General features: G+C 38.1%; 1 pseudogene; it reads left to right on the forward strand.

Moving 5' to 3' along the window:
• The first annotated feature begins 5480 nt into the window (after positions 1-5480).
• On the forward strand, positions 5481-5721 carry LOC144291086 (cytochrome b-c1 complex subunit 7 pseudogene; annotated as a pseudogene).
• The last annotated feature ends 1091 nt before the right edge of the window (positions 5722-6812 follow it).

The raw sequence follows: 6812 nt of genomic DNA on the forward strand, positions 1-6812 counted from the left end.
CATAGAATTTTTGTCCATGGCAATATTTATAATGAAGGGGTGTTCATCTACACTTAACCTACATTCTATTCATTAAAGATGCTTTATTGAGTGCTTTTTAGGTAACTGTTTAATCCTACATAACTTTTTAAACGACTTTGTCATTAAATGGATACATGAAAAGTTTACGGTAGACATTCCATTCATTAAAGCAGTACTATACAGTTCACAAGTCTGTTTTCACATGCGTTCATTCATTTAGTTCTCCAACCAAATCCCTAGGGTAAATTGGTTTACTCCTACAACTCTCCAGTTAAGAACTAGGGACACACAGAGCTTGTTAATAGCACATCCAGAATCCAAATCCTGTGCTCCTCCGACTCCAAGCCCAGTGCCTTCCCCACTGAATCAGAGCTATCTACTATGATGACCCTGCACTTAGAATTCATCCAGTACAAACCAACCCCTCCATCAGATGCTCCCTATCAGCAGATGAGCAAAGCATAGTGGCTGGGTTGGTGGTTCAGTGTAACTAAATATTCATCAGAAGTGTGCACATTGGGATCCCTGGGTGGCGCAGCGGTTTGGCGCCTGCCTTTGGCCCAGGGCGCGATCTTGGAGACCCGAGATCGAATCCCACATCAGGCTCCCGGTGCATGGAGCCTGCTTCTCCCTCTGCCCCCCCCCCCCTGTGACTATCATAAATAAATAAAAATAAAAAAATGTTAAAAAAAAAATCTTTAAAAAAAAAAAAAAAGAAGTGTGCACATTAACGGCCACACACAATAATTAAACCCAAATTAATTTCCTCAGTCAATACATGCCACAGAATTAAATTAAACCTCAACAGAAAATGGGGCAGACTGTAACTATTAATCCTCCCATAAGCAACAATAATTATTTTTGCCAACATTTTTTCATTTGCATATATGATGCTACATCACAAATTTTCACATACCAGTGACAAGTCTCTCTGCTTTGCCAGATTAAGAATTAAGCAATCTATTAGTTCAGATAGTCTGTCGGCAAAAAAATTTCCATGGATCCAGTTCAGGAGCAAACTGTTAACATTTGGGGCAGCCGAGTTCATTAATGTTAGTGTTATAATTCACAATGGGACTCACCGATTGCAAATATGTGTGTGTGTAGCATAACATATATCCCATTCATGGCTGAAGAATAATTTGATATATGGAAAGTGTCTTCAAGTCACATACAAAATACTTCAAAAATTCAACTTCAAAATTAATATATCTACCATTTTATATAATTATTACAGAGATCAGTCATGGCTTTCTCTGATTGGAAAATTGTGTTTGTAAAGTTCATTGATTTAATTTTTCAGTAAATTCTTACTGGAGATGCCTTATGTAAGCAGAGCTATTGACCATGGGAAAAGTAGCCACAGTTCCTTTCCTCAAAAATCTTGTTTTCAGTGGGAGACTGACATAGCTATGGCTAGAAACTAAATGGCTTATGCCAAAGTATATAATGCTCACTCAGGAAACAAAATATGCCTGAGAAATTAATATGAACCTGTCACTGGTTAGATTGTGAAACTTTGAACAAGTCATTTTACCTGTCTCAACTTTAGTTTCCTCATCTGTAAGAGAAGGCATGAGGTGCAAATAAAAAAAATATCTGCTGCATTCAGTGTATGTTCTCTATATACGAGGTATTACACTAAATAATTTGCGTGTGTTTTCCTTTTCTTCCCTCTACAGCAGTCCTATGAGGTGAAATTAACATTATCAGTATTGTCATTTTATAGGGTTAGAGGATTTAACTGTGTTCACATGGCCAGTATGCAAAATGGCAGGTTTTTAATTTGGTTAAGAGACTTTAGAGGTACTCTTATTTACTATTAAGTCATTTTGCCAAGTATGGAATTCAGAGACAGATATCAGCCCACTTCTCATGCTACATCATCAATAATCAGGATATTCAACAAAAACAGTAACTATTTCCTTTCCAATTACCAACTGATATTTTTAAAAAAATTATTTGTTTATTTTAAATTATTTATTTATTTATTTATTTACGAGAGACACACAAAGAGAGGCAGAGACATAGGCATAGGAAGAAGCAGACTCTCTCTGGGGAGCCTGATGCAGGACTCGATTCCAAGACCCCCAGGATCATGACCTGAGCTAAAGGCACATGCTTGACCACTGAGCCAGGTGTTCCTACCAACTGACATTTTGTGTTTTAATTGGTAGCTCAACCATGACCAAAGAAAACAAAACAAAAGACCAAACAAACAAACAAACACATAATGAAACTCTTAATAACAAAAATGTTGTTTCTAGTGAGCGCAGTTCTACAGTTTTCACACAAAGCATATGCAATTTTTAAGAAGAAACATATGTGAATTCCAGCACAGAGCTATTTATTGGCAACTGATTAATATTTCCTTGGCTGTGAGCTTATTGGGGGAGTTTTGAGTTCTTCATAAATAGAATCTAGAAGACTGTCACCCTCTCACTGTTCAAGTACCACATTTTATTAAGGAAATTGAAAAAAAAATCTGTGACTTTGGGCTAACATAGCTACTAAGTAAATAAATAGATTTGTTGCCTTTTCGGAGTCCTGCCAAATAATACTTTTCAAGATATGCCTTAATAATTAATAGGCAAAAAAGTAAATAAATAAAAGGACACAGAAAGAGAATAGTATAAACAAACCCTGGAATTCTTTCATTGAGAATTTACCTGGTTGTAGCATATTACTGAGATCAAGATTTCAGTATAACATTTATACCAATGTTCCCATAGACCTTTAAACACAAATAGAAAATGTGGCTACCACATGGTTAAATTGCTCTAACATAATCTGTTTGTAAATGCAATGGATTTGAGTTTTATCTTCACAAATTGACCTTCTGGTCTTATGTATTACTCTGGCTTCCTTGACAGAATGTCTTTTCTTCCTTCCAGTGTTTTCCTCTCTGTCACATAAGAACCAGTCCTCCTTCTAATGGTTCCTGATCTCTGTGTGGGAATCAATGTGGCTTCAGGGAAGTTCATTATTTTCCAGATGGGTATGGCCTAGGCAAGATGTGCTTCTTATTCCACTGGACAGCATTGGTCATGGGATCTAAACTGTTAAGTCACTAAGAATTTCTTTTTATTTTTCAATTCTCTCTTTTTCTCGCTCTCTTTGTTGTTGGCATTGTTGGTATTATTGTTGTTGGTATTATTGTTGGTATTATTGCTGTTGTTGGGAGTATTGGTGCAAAGGCATTCTCTATCTTGCTTTTTGTGCAAAGGGAATAAATACATGGTCCCAGGAGATGCAGATGGCCATCCTGGGACTGCAAGAGAGATGTAATGTAATGAAGACAAGGAAAAGCAGATAAATAGGAAAGAAGGAAGGGAGAAAGATAAGGAAGGAAGGAAGGAAGGAAGGAAGGAAGGAAGGAAGGAAGGAAGGAAGGAAGGAAAAGAAAAAAGGAAAGGAGGGAGGGAGAAACTCTGACCTCACTGCAATGCTGAATCAAGTCTAAAATGAAGCTAGAAACCACAATAAACTCTTTATTTTTGCCCTAAATCTCCCTTTATTGTTAAGCCAGTTTGAGTTGGCTTCTCTCTTAAGATCCTCATGAACGTTCTTACACAAAGTGTATCAGAAAGACTCATCAAACTGAAGTCCTTTTATACATACGATGGCCTTCCTTTTTCAGTTCTCAGACTTTTGGAACCTACCTAATTCTCCTTCACTCATCCATGGAGTGAATTAAAATATCTAAACTATATAACCACCCAGGCTGTGTTCTAGTCTTGGATCACTGGGGCTAATAATCAATTTTGGAGGCAGATAGATCTGGCGTCCAATATAAACTTTTTTAGTTATCGACTTGTTACCTGGCCTCTGCCCCAATTCCTTTTATGTAATTGGATTATTTTGATTTTCACAAAAAATTACCACAAATTTAGCAGCTTAAAGGACATGAATATATTACCTTATATTTCTATAGGTCAGGAGTTTGATAGGATTCTCACTGTGCCAAAATAAAGGAAGATATTCATAAGGCTTTGTTCCTTTCTGTCTTGCTGAGTAGGATGCATTTATTTTCCTAGCTTTTGTTCCCCTCCCTCCATCTTCAAAAGCAGAAAGGGCAGGTTGAGTCTTCCTCACATCACGTCACTCTGACCCTCTCTTTTGCCTTTCCCTTCCACTTTCAAAGATCTTTGTGATTACACTGGGCTCACCCAGATAACCAGGAAAGTCTCCCTTATTAAGGTCACCTGTCCAACAAACTTAGTTCCAGCTGCATTCTTAAATCCCCTTTACAATATAAAGTATTTGGATTCCAGGGATTTGGATATGGACATTTTGAGGGGCCATATTCTGACTACCACAGTAACATGCATTTCCCTTGTAGGTTTGTTTTAAGAATTAAATGGTATAAGCCATGCAAAGTACTTTGCACATAATGTGTACACTATAAATTGCAACTATTATTATTAAGTCAGAGGGAAATGAAGATGTAAAAGTCAAATCAGTTTTTTGACCTGCCTTATGCAACCTGTGGATTAGGGCCTTGAGATCCAGAGAGAAGTGTGTAGAGTTAGCACCTCTTCTCCCTCCCACTTGACAATCGACCCCATTCCCAGGCAGTCACCATCCTCATACTGCTCTCTCTCCAGTACCCAGATTCTTGGTGTGGCTCTTACTTGGGTCTGTTCAAACTCTTGGCATGCAGATTCCAGATACTCCTTGGACCTTCACAAAGCAAGCCTGTATTAATCCCATATACTCTAATAAATTATTAAACCAACTGTTTGAGGAGGTTGATTGCTTAGACACCTGGGCATGTAAATTATTACCTTCTAACAAAAACTCCAAAGCTCTAAATCTATTTATCCTAAACTCAGCTATTTGATTCCCATCTTCATATTTGTCATAATATTATACCTCAATTATCACTGAAAGACTTTTTAAATCAATCCGTTCATTTCAATCAAAATTTTTAAGAGAAAATTTTATATCCCCACTTAGAAAAAAGAGAAAAGCTAATATAGTTTTCCATAAATAGAAAGTAACCAAAAAAGATAAACATAAGAAAACAAAAACAATGTCATTCAAATCCAGGTGGTTATTGTTTCTTGACAAGACTGAGCTAAAGGGAGATTAGAATGGTATTAAAAGCCCACAAACCTGGGCAACCTGGGTGGCTCAGTGGTTTAGTGCCGCCTGTAGCCTGGGATGTGATCCTGGAGACCTGGGATCGAGTCCCACATGGGGCTCCCTGCATGGAGCCTGCTTCTCCCTCTGCCTGTGTCTCTCATGAATAAATAAAATCTTTTAAAAAAAGCCCACGAAACCCAAATATTCCTTGACATAGAATAAGTAAATCATGGTACAGTCAATGGAATATGAGATCAAACTCTATAAATCACAAAGAATGTACAAACTCAAAATGGTGAGCATGAAGATGGTGGCTGGAGGGTATTTGAAAATAGTATTACAATGCTGCAGGGGCCAACATACTGGGGTTAATGTGAGATGATACATTATATGAGAATGATGATATGAAAGAGGCCCTGAGAAGGCTTTCTGAGAACCTTTATATTTCATATTAAGAGAGCACTGGACCTGGCCAAGACACAGCAGATCTCGCCTAAAGAACTGTGGACAAAATATGAGATGGATACATCCTACATTCTACCTGAACTGTGTCTGAAAGAGATTATTTGGGAATGAAAAGAGAGAAAAGAATGGGAAAAGAAATCATCATAGAGTTGAAATCTATAGTTGCAGCTGCTCTCAAATATTTTTCAGAAGTTGTGTAAACCTGTGGTTTACTGTGGTGCAGTTGGTAAAGTGTTGGACTCTTGGTTTCAACTCAGGCCCTGATTTCAGGGTCATGGGGTCGATCCCACCAAAAGGGCTCTGCACTCAACTCAGAGTCTGCTTGAGACTCATTCTCCCAATTGCTCTGCCCCTCCTCCTGCTCTTTCTCTCTAAAATACATTTAAGGTCATAATTTTCTTGAGGTGTGTTATATGTCAAAGCAATATTTGCTCCAAAAAAAATCCTCTTTGCAAATACACCCTAGCAACAACCTGAGTCTTTCTCCTAGTTGTAATCTAAAGGTTCACTACCACACCTTAGGAAATGCTGTCTCGAGCCAGAGAACTAATGATATGAAATATGCATAATAGATCAGCAGAGGGTCCCTATCTGTTGGAAGACCATTTCCCCAAGGCTGAGTTGGTGACATTCTCCTACACTTTCAGAGGACCACAGGGCTTACTTGGATCACAACATCTATCTCACTGTATTAAACACGATTATTTCCTAGCCTGCCTCCACCAGCCTCACTTCCTTGAGTACATGAACTGAATCTTTAACTGCAGGACCTTAGCGCCAAACAGTGTGCCTGGCAGATAAGGATGCTCCATAACTATCTGTGGAATGAATGAATGGATGAGGAATATGAATTCATCCTACAGACATAAACTGTATTGAGCTCACAGAAAAGAGAGAATAAGAACATGCATCTGGCAATGGGGAGCAATTGCACATAAATCCTGACACTAGCATACTTACAAGTTGGAAGAGAAAGGAGAACTGGGCTACTGATAATCAGCCTGAAACCCATTGGAGGACAGCTGCTATTACTTTGGTTTAAAAGAGCCTTGAGTGGAACTATACAGAGTCTGATACTTTTTACTATTTAAAGGGCCCAAGGTGGTGCTAGAGCTGTAATATCAGTAATGAAAGCAAATGTGTGAGCTGCTTGGACCTATTAAAGATAAGTTATTTCAGGTGCATTCAGAATAAGCACACATGGAGAGGTAGAGCCATTTCTTTTTATTCTTGCTGAG

The sequence above is a fragment of the Canis aureus genome, chromosome 19 (genome assembly GCF_053574225.1).
Source record: "Canis aureus isolate CA01 chromosome 19, VMU_Caureus_v.1.0, whole genome shotgun sequence".
NCBI classification, from domain to species: Eukaryota; Metazoa; Chordata; class Mammalia; order Carnivora; family Canidae; genus Canis; species Canis aureus.